Genomic DNA, 20,034 nt, shown 5'->3' with positions numbered 1-20,034 from the left:
TAGGGCGGCGTTGGTGACTTGCTCACTGGCTTTTAGAAGAGTTTTAAAATGTGTTAAATCTCCCTTTTCAATATTCCGCTTAAACAGCTTTCGGTTATTAACAAATGCAAACGCACTTTGTATTAGGTCAGGCAGCATTTTTAACTTCCCCTGCACGGTAAGGTTCAGTCTGTTCAAGTGGCATACGATGTCAACTAAAAATGCCAGTTCCATAATCCACTTGAGGTCTGAGAGCTCAGGATAGTCCTTGTCCTTCTCTTCCATGAACAGTTTCACTGCATCCAAAAGCTCAAAGAAGTGAAAGAGCACCTGGCTTTTTGACAGACACCTCACAGTGCAGTACAGCGGCAGGTCACCTGGAAGCCCTTTGTCCAGCTCAGCGATGAGATTCCTGAGTTGCCTGTGGCTTAGCGCATGTGTGCAGATGAAGTTGACGATTTCCATCACAGGTTTCATGACGTTGTCAAAATGTAGTGATTTGGACACGAGTTGCTCCCTGGGGATGATGCAGTGGAAATCCCTAAAGTCTGGAAATGTTTGATGAGCTTTACATAGCCTCAAAAGCCCGTTCATGGATCCGATCATGGCTGCTGTTCTATCTGTAGCTATTGCAGTTCGTTTCGGTGTGGTTAGATTTGCATTTACAAACGCAGCTATCAGTGCTTTTTTCACATCCATGCCACGGGTTCTGTCTTTTGATGGCACAATATCAAGGAGTTCTTCTTTGATCGCACATTGATTTGACACAGACCGCGCAAATATTGCCAACGTAGGCTTGTCTTGTATGTCACAGCCCTCATCCAATGCCACACCAAAATATTCACATGTTTGAAGGTCAGTGTGCAACTGTGATTCAACAGCTGCATCAGTATCGGATATTCTTTGTTCCATAATGTGGTGAGACAGTTGAATAACTGATATACTCTGTTTTAGTTTGTTGACTGCAGGAACCAAGATTTCAAAGGCGTCAATGAGGCATGTTTAAATTAATTTCCCTTCATTGTATGGCTTTTTAGCCTGTGCTATGTTCCAAGTTCACTGCTACAATGCAAATGTTACGGTCTCTGAGTGTTTCATAATTTCTTGGAAAAGATGCAACTGTTTTTCTGCCTTGCTTTTCATAGTTAACAACTTTTTCTTACGAAGTTCAGTCCCTCTTGAAAATTCCTGTTCGATGTTAGGGTGGATTGAGCTGAAGTGACGCTGGAGATTTGAAGCTTTGACGTGTGCTAATGCTGCGTCACATATAAGGCAGATAGGCTTGCCATTAAGTTCAATATAAATATAAACTCTCCCACTCTGGCAAAAATGTCCTTTGTTCTTCTTCATATTTTCGTTTGGCTGTACTTTTTTTCACCTGCCATTTCAAGAGGTAATTTCATTTAATTGACTACAATACGTTTCGTCAAGCAAATATTTTCTCGTCGCTCGTTTGACGTCACTCAAACAGGCTTACATTGTGGGTGGGCCATCCAGCTGTAGGGCAGGCAAATGACAGCGCCGGCTAAACATTTTTGATGCATGTCATGTTACAGCTCCCAAAGCTGCATGAAGCTAGTTTAAGAGCCGCATGCGGCTCGCAAGCTGCGGGTTGGTCATCCCTGGTCTGGAGTATTCCCATCTTTAAGGGTGGGCACATTAACTATTTGATTAAAACCAAACGTATCAATCATGACTTAAAAGCAACCGTAAGTGGATTAGATGATATAGATATATAAACTACATAAATTGATGGTGACATTAAGGACTACATTACAAGTGCTTCACACATTATAAAAACAGTAGAGGAAAACAAATTCAGCACACTTTGCCATATATGAGCAACACCTCAACCTTTGTTGCACGGTCGTGCTAAAAAAAAATACTCACAAAGTTAGCGATACAAATTAATTTGGTTTTAACCAGGGCTCACAAAGGCAAATTAGGTTAAGATTGTGACCACTGGTAAGTTAAGGTTCAAGCTAATGTCTCGCCTGTTTTCCAGTCAAGATGCCCATGCGACACTCTTTTGCATGCATTTGATTACAAAAAAAAGTAAAAAATAGGTGAGAATTAAAACCTTCTGTTTCTTTGTGTACCAACACAGATTACTCAATGTTAGTAATACTTGCAGTAAGTATTTCAGTTTGGGACAAAAATTCAGAGTTTACTTTTCAAAAGAAACCAGAACTGTCCATATTCTTTAAATAGTTGAGAAACAGCATTCAACTTACTTTAGTTACTTCTTGGATTGGGATTTTAGGTGAATGCTACAGAACACTAAGGGGTTAAATATGCAAACTGTTAAGAAATATTACATGGCAATTGCATAACATTTGCATTATATATATATATATATATATATTTTTTTTTTTTAAGCGTTATTGTTCTATCTTCGTTATTCGTTATCCATTATCCGTTATCGGTCAGTTCATAGTACGCTACAAAGCCTAGGAGCCGGGACACTTCCTCTCAGCCAAATGGCCAAGCTAAGGTCCTAGCCCTAAAGCCTTGCTGCGATCATTGCGAATGCACCGTTCCCGGAGGTACTGCAATACCGGGCCGATGCGTGGAGTGGACAGAGCAAGCTCTTATTCCATCTCCGGATTGCAAAAATCAATGATCATAGTATGACAGCCACATGCATTTCAACAAGTATACGGCACCCGCGGTAAAAACCCTGTCGTGAATTTGTCTCCGATCGTCCCGGGCGGACGTAAAATCGCCCAGCTGTACGACTCTTAGCAGTGGATCACTCGGCCCGTGCGTCGATGTAGAACGCAGCTAGCGGCGAGAACTAATGTGATTTGCAGCTGAGATTGGCTGGCAACCAGTTCAGGGTGTGCCCTGCCCACTGCCCGGAGATGGCTGGGATGGGCTCCAGCCCCTCCGCGACCCTAATAAGGATAAGCGGTGCAGATAATAAGATGAGATGAGATTGTTATTTTTTATTATTATTATTTTTTTGAAGGGGCGTCGCTACTTCGCAGATTTTCATTTTTAGCGGGTGGTATTGGTCCCCATTAACCGGGTCTAAAAAATAATAATTAAAAAAATTAAAATGTATATATATATATATATATATATATATATATATATATATATATATATATATATATATATAGTAATACTTGCAGTAAGTATTACAAAAAATTTCCATCCCCACCGTACGGCAATTTCCTCAAGTTTTGTCGAGACCGTCCTTGTCCGATTGAAGGGAGAGCGTGTGACTGGCCAAATATATATATATATTTTAAAATGTTTTTTTTTTGAAGGTGCGCCGCTACTTGGCGGATTTTCACTTATCGCGGGTGGTTTTATAATTTGGTTTGTTATATATATATATATATATATATATATATATATATATATATATATATATATATATATATATATATATATATATATATATATATATCTCTCATCTCATCTCATTAGCTACACCGCTTAACCTCAGTAGGGTCGCAGGGGTGCTGGAGCCCATCCCAGCAATCATCGGGCAGTGGGCAGGGGACACCCTGAACTGGTTGACAGCCAATCGCAGGGCACACAGGGACATACAACTCGCTCGCTCATTCACACCTAGGGACAATTTGGACCGGCCAGTTAACCTGACATACATGTCTTTGGAATGTGGGAAGAAACCGGAGTGCCCGGAGGAAACCCACGCAAACACGGGGAGAACATACAAACTCCGCACAGGAAGTCTGGAGCTGGATTTGAACCCACGCAGGAGGTTCCCAAGACATGAACTGTGCCGCACATGCGCTAACCATATATATATATATATATATATATATATATATATATATATATATATATATATATATATATATATATATATATATATATATATATATATATATATATATATATATATATATATATATATATATATTTCATCGGAATATTCCAATTATTTTCCAAGATGATGCATTCTAAGACAGCATGTCTTGTCTTAGTCATCCTGAGCTGTGACATCATTGGGGTAACATAAACACCCTAGTCAGCCAGTCGACATATTATTTTACGTGTTAATTAGGAGAAGAAGTTACGAGTGTTTTAAGCTAAGTTCAAATTGTTTTTGTTGAGAACACCTTTTAGTTGTGTGGCATGTGGATGCAGTAATTGTACAACAAAGAGCGAGCAGCCAAACAGGGTCTAACTAGCAAAAAAACACGCTAAGAGCCGGCAACAGGGGGCTAACCAGGACCAATCAATGAAAGGTGGCCGGAAGCTCGACAGAAAAATGTGAGCCACACTGATCAAAAACACACAGTAAGCATCCAGACTAACGCAGAACCAGCAACACAAAGCAACAGTAGCTACAGTGATAAACGCGAAGCCGGTCGGGAATAAACCAAGGGTCATGGCAAGACCAGCCCTACTGCCAAGCTAACAGGCCCAACAACACAAAGTGGGCATCCACCGCTCACCAACTGGAAGCAAACACAATGGAATTCTCAAACTTGAAGTGTTGTGTTCCCTAAATGATGCCACAGCTCTAAAGGAAACAAGCCCGATGGGTCAACTTTGAGAATAAATGTATCGAGTCTCCTGGCGTGCGGAATATTTTGGGACAAAAACGAGTGCAAAAAAGCACAAGGAAGAATACAGACAAGAGACTCAAAGGGGCAAAACAGCACCCTTTTTTCCAACTTTTCTGCCCAGCCTCCTTTTTTTGTTATTTGGGGAGATTCAGCAGGGAGATCGCAGACAATCATAACAGCTCCCTCTAGGTGAGTCTGATGTTGTGTAAAATAAATACATAATAAAATAAATGAAATGAAATGATCTGCATTTATATAGCGCTTTTCAAGTCAATGACTTCCCAAAGCGCTTTACAATGTGGTCCACATTTCCCAATAGCGGCCTTGCAGCCATGTAAGGCGCTAATCTGCTTATTGGGGGTATTAGGGGTTGAGTGTCTTACCCAAGGACACTTCGACATGTAACACGGACGGGCCGGGATTCGAACTGGGATTCGAAGTGCTTGATCCCAAGACGAGCACTCTACCTCCTGAGCTACTGCCGCCCCAAATAAACAAATAAAGTTTTCTGACATTCGAGTATTTAAAATAAAAGCTTTTTTTTCGTTAGTTTTGCTTATTAATTATAATCAATGTTGTTGTTGTTGTTGTTTTAATTAATGATGTATTTTACCAATGAGAGGCGCTAGATAAAAAACAATGTCCTTTTAAAAGAAGAAAAAAAACAAAAAGGAATAATTAACACAATTAATCTTTTGTCCTTTAGAACAGTGGTTCTCAACTGGTTCGACTTCAGGACGTGACCCAAATCAAGAAAAAATGTCTTTGTTTTGAATGAAAGGATTGTGCAATTTAAACCAGAGATATTAAAATATTTTCATCTTAAAGAAAAAAAAGACCAGCAAAACCAGAAAAATATTAGTTAATGATATTCTGTTAAATGCTCAATTGGATGCATTTTTAATTAAATCTGAAATGCTACACTTCAGTTGCTTTGTCCTCAAGATAACAAAGCCAAATATCATATATTCATCACTGTATCTGCATTTGACTGTTCTCAAAATTAAAACAAACAAACATTATCGGTCTTTTTCTTTGGTGTGAAATGAGGATTGTCAACTGGCATTTGCAGGGAAATTATCACCATCTACTGTTAACAAGTTTAAATAAGCCCCTCCTGTTTTTTGTTAATCCGAATATTCGTTTTTTTGGAAGGCGTAAGGGTAGTGATTTACACATTATTCATTTTTCTCAGACTTTTTTCGTGTTTATTTTTCAAGAAACACTGTGTAATATTTGACCGCTAAATGTCGCAGTATTGTATAGTGAGACCAAAAATCAGTTCTACAGAGCACAAGGATGAATGCAAACAACTCAGGTAGTTGGATAGATAGATAGTTAGATACTTTATTCATCCCTGTAGGGAAATTCACACTTCCAGCAGTATCCTTGTGTTCAAAATAAAACAATAATAAAGTAAAATTAATATAATACATAAATACCCAATGTAACGTGTTGATATAGGGTATTTGGACTGTAATAAAAATACGGTAATATGCAATGAGCGGGTGTGGTTCAATGTGGGCTTTTAGTCCCACGGGTAGAGTTAAAGAGCCTCATGGCATGAGGAAGAAATGAGTCTGTCCGTGGAACGAGACTGTGACAGCAGTCTGTTGCTGAAGCTGCTCTTCCGTTTGGAGATGATGCTGTGTAGTCGATGTGATGAATTGTCCATGATTGACCGCAGCTTTTTCAGTGCTCTTCTCTCAGCTACTGTTGTCAGGCTGTCCAGCTCTGTGCCCACAACCGAGCTCGCTTTCCTCACCAGTTTATTAAGACGAGAGGCATCCTTCTTCTTGGCGCTGCCTCCCCAACATGCTGCCGCATAGAAGAGGGCGCTTGCCACAACACTCTCATAGAACATTCGTAGGAACTTTTTGCAGATGTTGAAGGACGCCAGCCTTCTGGGGAAGTAAAGTCGATTCCTTTCTACTGTCTTTTGAGATATGTTTGCATAACAAGGAAGAAATGGTATGGCTATGCTATCAGGAATAGCAACTATAGGGTCGCCTTCTGTTTTTTTCGGCCGCCCTATTTTCTCTGCGTGTGATACATCGATACCGTAACTGTGGTGGGGTGGCTTAGCACTCTCTGTCAGAACTATTAATTGTTTTCTTTCGACGAATTCATAAATTTTATATTCATAATCACTTTCTAACTATATGATAGTCGCTATTTTAAATGGTGACATGATGGTGACCTAATAAACAAGTCAGAGGACAGCGTAAAATCGCTTCATTCAAAGTAACGCACCACTTTTGACCGTCAGAGACGTTAACAACGTAGTGATGGCGGAAAAAAATAGTTAGTTAGATTTCCCATTTACTGAAAAAAAATATAACAGTTATTCCCAACACTGAACATTGTTAATAGTGATTTTATTGCATGACATATGTAGCTATGTCAGGTTCAAAATGATGTCAAGATGAGATAAGAGACTCTTTTTGAGTTACAAACAAAGGTACTTATTAAAAAGTAGTCACCAACTTCGAACAAGGCAAAAATACTCTTAGATTGCTATAAAACATTCCCATGGACTGACGCATCAGTGTCTTTTTCATACCATTTCATGGATTCTGATTGGAGGATAGAATAAATCACGTATAAAAAGTTCATTATGATGTCTGCCTAACACATTTCCGAAGGATTGTCATAAGGTGGTACAAGCAGATGTCATTGCATCAGTTTTTCAAGAAACGTGAAGCTAATAGGTAGGGTAATATTTTGATTATTAATATTTGTTTTATTTTACATAACACAAGGCTCACCTGACATAATTCTCCACCATCTTTCTGCTACAAGTACTCCCAAAATACAGTAAGGCCCACTTTGAGTCTCCATAGTTATTAATCGTCCTTGTGCTATGTAGTATTGCTTTTCAGTTGCATCACACAATTCAGCGACGTCTAGTGATCAAATATCACACAGTGTCCCTTGAACTACTCCTACGAGTGTTTTGTTTTCCAATGCACAAACAAATAAACAAATATGTATCATGATTGCCTTGGTAAATGACTGTTAAGATCCATCAGTTTTTCTGTATTTTACCCCTAGAGATAAAAGGCGGGCCACCTCTATTAAAAGGGATTTAGGGTTCATAGAGTCATAAATTGCTTTGACTGTACACAGCCCAGACAAAAGGTCCTGTAAAAGTACAATTCTAGTGACTGTGTGGTAGTATATTTTAGGTGCAGTAGGTAGGAGGGCATATGTCCCATCTTAGGCTTTTAAAAGATTAGTTCGAAACCTACAAAAGCTCAGGAGGCTACGGGGCCGGCAGGGGCACAATTGGGCCGATCACTGGTTAAACATTTGCAATGCTACCTCCGTCATAGTCAAGTTAGCGCAACTACACCGAAGCACATTAGCGGAGCAGACACACATTTTGGCAGCCAGAGTGAGCCAATATAAAGGTCCGAAAGGCCGCTATGGGGATGTATGGGTCTGGGGTGGGTTGTACGCAGCGTGAGGTCTGAAGTCATAAAGCGTCAAACCGGACAGATTGGATGGCGAAGCCCCCCACTCGATTTACCTCTTTCTGTACGTCTGTGCGCTGTGACAGTGATAAACGGGATGCACAACCTCCCATAACAACAAACAGACACAGCCTCATTTACCCAATGCGGGCAAGGACAGGCAGAAAGGAGGTGTCATCCCATTACTGGCTGTCCTCAATGCTGCTGAGGTTGAGGATAAGTGTGTGTGTGAGGGAGGGCGACGTTAACAATAGATCCCAACCAACTGCGGTGTTTTGCTTTCTCTAGAAATGTGTCATAAAAGCTCTCCTTAATTGGTGTTCCATAAAATTAGCATCTCCAAACTGATTAGATTTCCTCCCTCCTCTTCCACAGTTGCTTCCCACCCAGTGACCCCATTCTAGCCATTTACGTTCCTTTCCTTTCACAACTTTATTGGGTATTGCTGAAAGAGAGAACTCATGTAAGATTGAGCCCTTTGACCCTTATGTCCTCACCTCCCATTTTCAGTCTGCCAAGCCTGACCTCCTCTTGAAACAATGACCTTCTGCTCTTCCGCTGTGAGCGTAATTCGAGAAAAAGAATGGAGGATTAAAGTTCCAAAACGTTGAACGACCAAAAGTTTTCAAGTATTCAAGACAAGAGCTGGATAAAAAACTCTGTTCCTGTGATGTAGATCCGGCATTTTTATAAATGCATTTACAGAGACACCTCGTCACTTCGCCCTTCGGTTATCGCTGGTTCACTGCTTTGCAGATTTTTATGGAGCATTGTTTTTATTATCCTGATTGACTGAACCGAAGATACTTTCTTAACAAAGTTAGACCTCTTCACCTGCTAAACCTGCGCAGGAGCCACATGCGGGTGTTTGGCAAACCCTAGTGGCTCCCCGGCACCTTTTTAAAAACGTTTGATATAAAAACAGATATGGTCTCTGTAGAACAGAACTGGAACCTAAATTCAGTATTCCATAACGTGCACAAGATGGCGGCAAAGTATCATGTAAAGATAAGTGGATCAGGTCTTTAAAGGTGGGGTGTGTCACTTGACAAATTAAGCCTGCAATAGTGACTCCAAACCAGGAGATGGCAGAGTAACACGTTTTGCATCTATTTTTTAGACACCATCGAATAAACTCTTCCATTTTCATCTTTATGTTCCGCCCAGAAAAAGCCTGATGAAAGTAAAATAAAAGCTGATAAGTGCAAATGAAAAATAAGCATGAGAGTTCTGTGAACTCAGCTGGCCATTGGTAATAGAGAAAATACGGAAACCTCAAACTTCAAAATTATTTTTAATTATCATTAATTGTAAAAATAATTTTATAAAGTAGAATATTTTATATGTTAAACAAATAGTCCAGTCAAGTCAAGTCATGTTTATTTGTAGAGCCCTTAATCACAAGGAGTCTCAAAGGGCTGCACAGACTATTGCAAACAGGCAGACAGTCAAATACTGGCCTGTAAAAACTTTTTTTTCCAGAGTAATATAAAAATAAATAATAATAATAACTTTAGATTTCGGCAGCACGGCGGTGCAGTGGTTAGCGCATGTGCGGCACAGTTCATTTCTTGGGAACCTCCTACGTGGGTTCAAATCCAGCTCCAGACTTCCTGTGCGGAGTTTGTATGTTCTCCCCGTGCTTGCGTGGGTTTCCTCCGGGCACTCCGGTTTCCTCCCACATTCCAAAAACATGCATGTCAGGTTAATTGGACGGTCAAAATTGTCCCTAGGTGTGAATGAGCGAGCGAATTGTCTGTCCCTGTGTGCCCTGCGACTGGCTGGCAACCAGTTCAGGGTGTCCCCTGCCCACTGCCCGATGATTGCTGGGATGGGCTCCAGCACCCCTGCGACCCTACTGAGGATAAGCGGTGTAGCTAATGAGATGAGATGACTTTAGATTTCTACTCAGTAGATGTTCCCATTTTGCTGAAGTCATCAGGATTAACACTCAAACTTTTTGTGGCCAAAGAAAATTTACGTGGCTTGGGAGGGACCAGTAGAAAGGTTACTTGTGAAGAGCATGGAGTGCCATTTAAATGAACACACTGGAGAGTGGCGATGCCTCACGTTTCCTGCAACTGTTAAAGCTGCTTATATCCTGGTAAGGCTAAATAAGCCGCAACTTAAGCAAACTGTCACATTTACTGTAATTGTGTAGCTCTATCTCCCAGAGAGTCTCAAAGGGCTGCACAGTCTAGATTCAAACACTTACACTGAGGATGCAAATGTTATATCTGAAGGCAGAGCATTCCACAGCACTGTGGCACAAATGGAGAAGGCTATGTTGTCAGCAAATTGCTTTTTGGCTCTTGGAGCTACAAGTAGTCCAACATTTTCCAATTAGAAGTTTCCTGGTTTAACATAGGGCACAAATAAATTACAAACATAAGAGGGAGCAAGACCGTGCAGTTTTGTATACTAGTAATAGGACCTTAAAGTTACATCGTAAATGAACAGGGAGCCAGTGCAAATCAGCCAAGATTGGGGTAATATGATCAAACTTTCTTGTCTGAGTCAAAAATGCAGCAGGATTTTGCAACTGCTTAAAAGCCTTGACGCTAGAAATTGGAAAACCAAAAAAGCAATACATTTCAGTAATCCAAAATAACGGATGAATTATATTTGACCATCAAAGTGAGACAACATCAGGCCAATCTCATTTCTAATTTCACTTTATAATTTGGGGATTTTCTCTTTCAAAATGACATTTGATAATATTCGTAGAATTAGTAAGTGAAGAATTACTGTGCTTAACATCTGTGGATGCACAATGGGAGAGGGAGAGCAAAGATTCTGATTTTGTGCACATTTCAGACCCAAACAATACAATGAGTGATAGCTAGGCAGGCTAACAGAAAGTCAATCAATTCAGGGGTTTTCTTTCCTGTTGCATTAAATGTTCTTTATAATATTCGTCTATGGATGCTTTTATTCAAAGTAGCAGCGTACAGACTTCATGTATAATTTGAGGTAAGACGATAAAACATTTTCTTTTTTTAGCTTATATAAAGCTTTCTCGTTCAGCTAATCAATAAAATGATGGATACTACTTAGGTTAATTTATTAGTAAATCTTTTACCTCACCAAAGTTAAACTTCATCTCACATCACTAAATGTTATGTAATATAATCACCCGCCGGGGTCTTACCACAGTGGGGAAGGGCAGAGAAGTGCCCACCACAGATACCCTCTGCCCACCCAAAGAAAAGTCGATGTAGGAAAAGTGAAACAAAAGAAAAAAATGAAAATAAAGAACAAAAGAATTAAAAAAAAACGGGGAAAAAAGTAAAAGAGAGAGAAAAGGGAAAAATGGGAAAAAAGCAAAAAGAAGAAAAAAGACTGTGGTTTGTGGGGGTCTTGTTATATTACCAATAATAACATAATATTATGCACAAAATGGGTTAAAGGTGCGGTGTGTCATTTGAAAACTTGAGCCTGCAATTATGACTTTAGGCCAGCATTTTGATTTAATATACGTCATATACATTTGAGAAATTAACAAATTAAATTGTCTTTGACGGCAGCAGAGCGGCACATCTTCGCCCTTCATTTCTTAGACACACTTGAAGAAACTCTTCTTTTTCATCTTTTTGGGGCTTTGTTCTGCCCTAAACAGGCCTGATAAAAGTCAGATAAAAGTGGAGAGGCGCAATGGAAAATAAAGCGTAAGGGCTCTTTGGACTTAGTTCGCCATTGTTGACATATACTTAATAGACAACGTATTTAACCTTCAACTTTTTGTGGAGCCTTTAAACTACGCACTCCACCTTAAAGAAATGTTTATTTACTTGAAATAACATTAGCCTCACCTAGATGGAGCTGACATCATTGTCGATCATCTTCCTGCTATGGGTACCTAAAAACCTCAGAAAGGCTGGGCAAAAAAAATGAAAAGAAACTTTGAGTCTCCTTAGTTCTTATTCTTTCTTGTACTTTTTAGCATTTGTTTTCTGTTGCACTACACAGTACAGCAACGTTTAGTGGTAAAATAATACACATTGTCCCTTGAACAGTATATAAAACAAATATAAATAGTCCTATTACAACATTAGTCAACCAATATATCATCAATATAACAAAAAATACAAATACTGTATAACAATACCAACAACACAACTAAAATACCTTCCAATTCAAAATATTTTGAATATAATTGCAGCAGTGCAAATAAAGTGTAAACACCATCGATTCATTTTGAAAGTTATGTATGTCTAATCTTCCAATTCATTTAGAGAATTTTCGTGTTGGTTGAAATTGTATGACAGTTTTGATCCCAGGAGAATAGTAGTGATCGCATCATAGTACTCGCTGAGTATTGATATTATCTATATTCACTTGCCAGATTTGAACAGCTCAAACTGAGCTCTGTGTCACTTTTTCAGGATGTGTAGAAAAAAGTTATTTTTCGCCCTATTCCCTCATCAACTATTTATCATTGTGATATTTGACTTCAAAGATGAATAGTGAACATGTCGCTCTTCCAGGTGCAAATCAGAGATAAAATTAGAAGAGCAATTATATTTGCTTGTGTCAGCAGAATTGGGGTAGACTAAATTGTGTGCTTCGATAAAATGTGAGGGAATCCATTAATCTGAGAAAAAATTTCGCTTGCACATGCTAGACAGGTTTGATGATTTCAACATATATGTAAAAGCCTTGGGCGTCATACAAATCTAGCATGTGAGGAGTACTTCGTTCCATCTAGCCCAGGAATGTCAAAGTCAGTTTGGCTCTGGGGCGAGATTCAGATGTAACCCACTTCAAGGTATGTACATCTCTGGGCTCTTCTAGAAGCTTGGAGAAACAAATAGCCAAATTACACAAATGGAAATACAGAACTTTAGTTACAACTTCTGGACATTTACATCAACGCAAAATATTTACGGTATATTGGGTCAAACTAAATAAAGAAATGTGGGTGATCTTTTCAGTATAGTTTCTCTCAATGGGGGGGAAAAAAAATCTAGTTGGGGTCTAATCACAGTTAAAGTCAAATCAAGGGAATACCAAAAAGGAAAAATACTATTCAGCTGGAAAACAGGCGAGACAATAGCTTAAAGCCTTACCTTGCACCTGGTCAAATTTGATTGTAATCTGAAAAGCTATTTTTACACATTTTTCTAGGGGTGCGTATAGGCGTTTCCAAAAGTGGACATTTGGAGATAACTAGTTTTCAATACCATAGCTTTAGCAAATGTGTATTTTACTTTGGCCAGTTAAAAAAAAATGTTTCCACGTCCCTATCGCTATTGTGCACACTTACACCTAAAGGTTTTGTGTAAAAATGAATCACTAGTGGCAGTACGCACACTTATTTTAGGGTCTAATTTGAAAACTATAGGGACATCTTCATATCAATTTAGTCAGAATTTCTTGGGCTAACTAATATGTCAATCATTTGAATCCGTAACTATTGTCTGAAGTTACTTTCAGGTAAAGAAGGCCAGTTATTTTTAGCATTACAAGCCTGTATAGGCTAATGCGGGCTGTGGACGGTGAAACTGTCACGTCCTGCACGGTTGTCATAGCGCCCAGCTGGCCCCGCCTCTTGACACCGGCTGAGACGCATTGGACTGATTGCTTTTGGAGTACTTAAACGCGCTCCTTTGTATTGTGCGTTGCTGGAATGTTTGTTAAACCTGGTTAAACACCTTGAGACTTCTGTTAAAACCTGTTAAATGCATAGTTCTGTGAATCTGCCCGTATCTGATCCTGTTTTGTTTTTGTTCTGATCCGTTTGTTTGTTTTTGACAACTTGTTTTTTGTTTGGATTTCTGATCCACTCCGCGACCATCGATCCCCGGATCAAGTGTGCGCACCCTTCTCATCCTTCCCCCAATAAATTGTGAGTACGTCTACGCGAATGGGTGCTTTTTTCCTGTCTCCCGCTATGCTTCGTGACAGAACGTTCCAGCCAGTTTTGGACCCAGCGGATGCTCACACCAGCGCAAACTGGGGTCACTTCTCCGGCCGCGCCGTCACCTCTCCTGCCCACTCGGACCACGGGCCCGCCCGCCATGGCCATTGCTGTGCCTCGAATGGGCTTTCAGGGAAGATTTGGCGCCGAGCTGTCCGAGGTCCCTATCGGCCTCAACGCCACGCCTGTCGGCCATTCCTGTATGTTGGTCTGACTCCCCTGCTTGCCTGTCTGACTCCCCTGCTGGCCTGTCTGACTCCCCTGCTTGCCTGTCTGACCCCCCTGCTTGCCTGTCTGACTCCCCTGCTTGCCTGTCTGACTCCCCTGCTTGCCTGTCTGACTCCCCTGCTCGCCAGTCTGACTCCCCTGTTTGCCAGTCTGACTCCCCTGCTTTCCTGTCTGACTCCCCTGCTCGTCTGTCTGACTCCCCTGCTTGCCTGTCTGACCCCCCCTGCTTGCCTGTCTGACTCCCCTGCTTGCCTGTCTGACTCCCCTGCTTGCCTGTCTGACTCCCCTGCTTGCCTGTCTGACTCCCCTGCTCGCCAGTCTGACTCCCCTGTTTGCCAGTCTGACTCCTCTGTCTGGGCTCTGTGTATGTCTTATTTATTATGTGTTTGTCTGTCTTACTCGTAAAAAAGAAAGAAAAATCAAATCAGAAAATTGTGTTTTCAAACGCTAAAAAAAGTATGTTTTCAAAAGAGCTGAGATTGTTTAAAAAGTGACATTTAAGAAGAATTGATAGAACAGTTAAAAAGGAGTGGAAAAAAGATTTTTTTGAGGAATTGGTTTTCACCAAGGGTGTTTTCAACATGGGCACCGGGGGCCACAGATGGTTCCGGAGATTTTCTTGCGGTCCGAATTCTTTTAGTTGAAAATTGATAAATTAAAGAGAGAGATATTTAGGAAAAATATAAATGAGTGATTTTAGATGCGTTATATCAAGATAATGCCAGAATAATACAGAAAAAGATAAAATATTCCTGTTTTCAGTTCAAAAATTGGTGAAATAAGGACTGGGATGACTAGGAAAAATCAAATTGAGTGAATTGGAATAGATTAATTTGAGATAAAAGCATTTTTATAAAAAAAAATTGATAAAGCGTGAATAAATACTTACTTTTCAATGAATATGGAGGAAAGATTTATTGAGTGGAATACAAATGAGTAAGATAACTCATTGTAGATCAATACACGTTATTTTCACATTAAATAGGTGAAGCTAAAATAGTAGATTTAATTGGTTTGAAAGAAAAAACTAACATTAAGTGAGATGGTTATACGTCATTTTCGCATTAAACTGGTGAGCTAAAAAGCCAGTGTGAGAGGGCGCGTAAGGAAGGAATGTTATGTTGAGAATGGATTGTTGGCAGAACAGGTAAGGAAGTTACAAATACAGAAAGAAAGGGTAAGTAAAATAAGGTAAAAAGGGGAAAAGAAAGTAAACATTAAGGAAAAGAGAAACAAGGAGCATACAAGAAAGAAAGATAAATATAAAAGGGAAAGTTTATTAAATATTAAAAAAAGATAATTTGTTGAAAATTAAGTGAGACTAACCGTAATACCATAGATTGGGACAAATAACTTTACCTTTTCAACATTGAACTGTGTTAAATCTAGATGACTAAAGTAAATGGGTGAGTGTGAAGCACATTATGGAGTGCTTTTGGAGGTCTTCATTGACTTGAAAAGCGCTGTATAAATGCAGACCTTTACCATTTATAACATTACTTTTATAGAAAAGCTACAAAAATAAAAGAAAATGATTGCAGGGATGAATATCAAATTAAATGCTAATAAACATGGACATAAAATATTGTTTTGCTTTAGAAGAAGAAGAAAGAAATACCACAATATTTATACACAAATAATATTACAGAGAAGAAAATGTAGGGGACTGGGTAGCAACAGGCCTTAACACATGGTTCAGCGATTCTACTGGACTATCCAGAAAGTAATTATTCTGGACTATAACAGAAAACTCAGGAGTACATTTGGACAAAAAGAAGGAATGACAAATGTACTTTACAAAAGGAACAGGAGGAGCTATTAAAACAAATTCCTGATAAACTATGGTCCCAGGGACCCACAGATGTAGTAAAAGGAGCACCACCTATAATAATAAGGCCCAAAACAGAACATCGGCCCAGAATAAAACAATATCCTTTAAGACCAGATGCAATGGAAGGATTACAACCAGTAATAGAAGATCTAAAGAAGGCCAGTAGAATGCCTGAGTCACCCGTAAACACACCGATATTTCCTGTAAATAAGGCCCCCCCATCAACATGAAGGAGAATTGTTCTGGATTTGATAGCGGTAAATAATGCAGTGATCCAAAGGCCCCAGTTTGGCAGATCCACACACGCTATTAAACTCTCTGAACCCATATGCCAAGTATTTTACAGAGGTAGATATAAGCAACGCATTCTTCTCAGTACCAGTGCATAAAGACAGTCAATTCTGGTTTGCATTTAGGTTTAAAGGGAAAAGATATACCTACACCAGATTACTTCAAGGGTATTGTGAAAGTCCAACAATTTACTGTCAAGTAATTGCATCAAGTCTGTCTACCTTCGAGCCTCCAAATAAGAGCCAACTACTAACTTATGTAGATGACATATTAGTAGCATCAGAACAAGAAAAAGAATATTACACAATAGTCATTTCAAATAATCAAAATTTTGAAATGAGTTTGAAAATGACGACATATTAACACAGAAAAAGAAATAGTAAGATTGGAAATTAAATTTTCTGTTTTAATCACTAAATGAAATGTGCTTTCTTTTTAAAAAAGAAAAAAAAAGGAAACACAAGTATTAATAGTCAAGCCAAGTCATGTTTATTCGTATAGCCCTTTATCACAAAGGATCTCGAGGGGCTGCATAGAGCAAAGACTATTGCAAACCAAAGATTATGATAATAATATTATATAATATAATATAATGCAAGTTGATAGGACAATTCATTAGTGACAAGTATGTGTTTTTTTGTATTGAATCAATGAGAAAAGATATTTGATAATGATTATAGAGAGAAGAAATGACAATTAAAAAGTTTTGACGTTGAGTTCCATCTGGCATTTTTGATTTTTGATGTTATAGGCAGTGTGATGGTTTGGAATTTTGATGAGTTTAGCCCCAAGGACAAGATCCCCTAGAAGGACAACTGATAAAAAGTCCTTCAAGATAGGTGAAATAAGCCACACTTAATTTTTAAGTATGAGCATGTTACAATTAACAAATGATTAATAAATACATAAAAAAGCTGACTTATAGTAAAAAGAAACAATTTCTATGGAGGAGCGTTTTCAGAAGATAACGAGAAACAGATTGATTGATCCTGAGTAGGTAGGATAGCAGATTAATTATCTTGAGACAGATCATGAAAATTTAAAAATATAACGGCATGGATAAAAAATAATGTCTACATGGTCATTTAACTAAAAGAAAAAAGAAAAAGGAAACAGAACGTGAACAAAAAGAAAAAGAGGCTAAAATAACAGAGAAAGTAATGTTTCATAGGAAAGAGAGATGAAACAGGAAAAAGGAGGACAGGCTATGCTGTAGTAACACATAATAAAGTATTAAAGGCAGAAGCATTACCCCAACATTTTTCAGCTCAAGCTGCAGAATTAGTGGCCATAACAGAAGTCTGCAAACTTATGAAAGATAAAATAGCAAAACAAGCTGCACAAGGAGCAATAATAGTTCTAGGTCTAACAGAAAATGCCTTAAATGACAAAATACTACAAGAAATGCAACAACAATCACCTAAACCAGAGCAAGAACTCTGGAAAAGAAAAGGAGCACACCTAAGAGATGGAATCTATAAATGACCAGAAGATAAACCAATCCTACCAAAAAATCTACACAAATGGGCAGCAATATTGAGCCATGATGGGAAGACACATGTCTCAACAGGAGGGATGGTGGGATTGATAACCTGATTTGAACTCCTATTCAAAAAAAAAAAAGTTGTAGAACATGTTTGATATGTGCAAAGCACAACGCTCAGGGTAATCTAAGACCAAAGAAAGGACAGTTTCCAAAAAACAGATTATCCATTCCAACACATTTATAGAACTTAACAATAGTGAAAGGAAAAAGTTCTGTTTACTGATAATAGATTCATTCTCAAAATGGATAGAGCTTTTTTCTACAAAACGCCCAGATGCGCTAACAGTAGCTAAAGCATTATGCCAAGACATAATTCCACGTTATGGGATTCCAGAAAAGATTTATAGTGACAATGGGTCCCATTTTGTAAATCAAATAATAACTACAATAGACCAAGCATTTCATATAGACCTAAAACATCACTGCGCTTATCACCCACAAAGTGCAGGGTTGGTGGAAAGATGAGTGGAACTATAAAAAACAGACTTAGGAAGTGTATGGAAGAAACCAAAAGACCATGGACTAAACGTCTAGAATTAGTAAAACTGTATATCAAAATCACCAGTACAAATGAGCTAACACCATATGAAGTATTATTTGGTAGACCTTACAGATTACCATTCTTTAAAAATATGTGGGAAACTGATTACGGAAGTATTTTGGCTGATTACATGAGAAAAATGTTGCAGCACCAGAAGCAACTGGCGGATTGCAATGATAACGATGATAAACTTTCTATGTCTCCATAGGAAAGCCAGTTATGAACCAGGAGATTGGGTCCTGATAAAAAGCATAATGAAGAAACACATGGGTTCATTTGACACATTGTAAGAAAGTGATTAATTATGACTAAAATAACTATTTCTATCTTAGCATACACCTTAACCGTCCTCATTTGCGTCATCGTAATAGCATTGTGGTACCTACTGTAGAGCTGTAGTTCCTCAACAAAACTTTTAGAGGAAGTCTGGCTACAAAGGGGGCTGCAATTGTAGTTTGCAGTCATCTGAAACCAGTGAAGATTGTCCACAACTCTGGAAGTATTAGGAGGAATTGCAGATCTGCAGGTAGAATGCTCACTCCACACATAAGAAAATGGTAGCGGTGGGCGAATTGGTAGTAGCAGTAATAGCAACATTTTTATTGTTAGTTGAAGAAAACCTTAATATACAAAAGAGAAGAAGAAGAAGAAAAAGAACTATCAGAAAACACCTGAGACGGCGTTGGCCCTATCCCGGGTTTCTCCAAGACCCCCACGGGCGCTGAGATGCTTTGGCACCCGGCAGTGGTGAAGCCGTATTTGACGTTCCTTGCCGAAAGCTCAGACTGGTATCCCTTGCATTAGAGTTTTATGCACCAGAATGATTACCACTGCTATACAGCCAGTTAAAACAGAGGTATCAGAAATGTATGCACTTCTCACCCCAAATTGTGAAGGTCAGAAAGACAGTAATGATGATGATGCTTCCTTACATTTTCCAGATCTTTTTTCAGATCTTTTTGACTACGGTGAACCAGACGAAAACAAAACAAACGTTTAACCTCTGAGTGTAACATGATTCTGTAACTGAATATCAAGAGAAGTTATTGGATGACAATGAGAAACAGTGCAAAGTGAATAAACAGGAGGGAAATGATGGATTTAAACTGTAAATGAATTATTCAACTGTTGCATACTGTGTTCTACTCTTGCTTAGTGTGTCATTCTCGCCTAGTTCAATAGTAGTAATATTGTTGATACGGTAACATGATGTTGTAGGTCTAAACAGGTGTAGATACGATAAGATGTTGTTGTGAAAACAGATCTCAAACTGTTTTTTGTCACTCTTCCTCCCTTTAGCAGAAGAAACATGCAAATTAGGGAGTTCCTAATACAATAAAAAGGCAAAGACGAACTAGACTTTTTCAGAGTGTCTAGTAGACTGTAATAGGCAGTCTATGGTCAACTCTCCTTGCAAGTAAGTCATACTTACGTCTCTGTGTCTTCTTTGAGTGCTGGTTATTATTACAAGTGTTGGGGTTAACCTAACATGAGCCATAACGGCTTTATAATTTTCGGATATTTTGTTTCAGACTCAATGTGATGTTTCTCTGCTCAGTACTTTTTAAAATGGTCTTCATATCTTGAATCCAAGAATTAAAGCTTTCCAATGGTATGTGGCATGACGTATTTCAGCGTCTGGTGAAATTGTAGAGACACGTCAAGTCAAGTC

The 20,034-nt window shown here is 38.9% G+C and overlaps 1 pseudogene; it reads right to left on the bottom strand.

Annotated features, from left to right (window-relative positions):
- Positions 1-2,503: 2,503 nt before the first annotated feature.
- LOC148351280 (U2 spliceosomal RNA) lies at positions 2,504-2,638 on the bottom strand (annotated as a pseudogene).
- Positions 2,639-20,034: the final 17,396 nt, after the last annotated feature.

Source organism: Urocampus carinirostris, chromosome 15 (genome assembly GCF_059441175.1).
Source record: "Urocampus carinirostris isolate Australia breed hairy pipefish chromosome 15, RoL_Ucar_1.0, whole genome shotgun sequence".
Lineage (NCBI taxonomy): Eukaryota > Metazoa > Chordata > Actinopteri > Syngnathiformes > Syngnathidae > Urocampus > Urocampus carinirostris.
The sequence above is the reverse complement of the archived record's forward strand: the minus strand, read 5'-3'. Positions and strand labels throughout refer to the sequence as shown.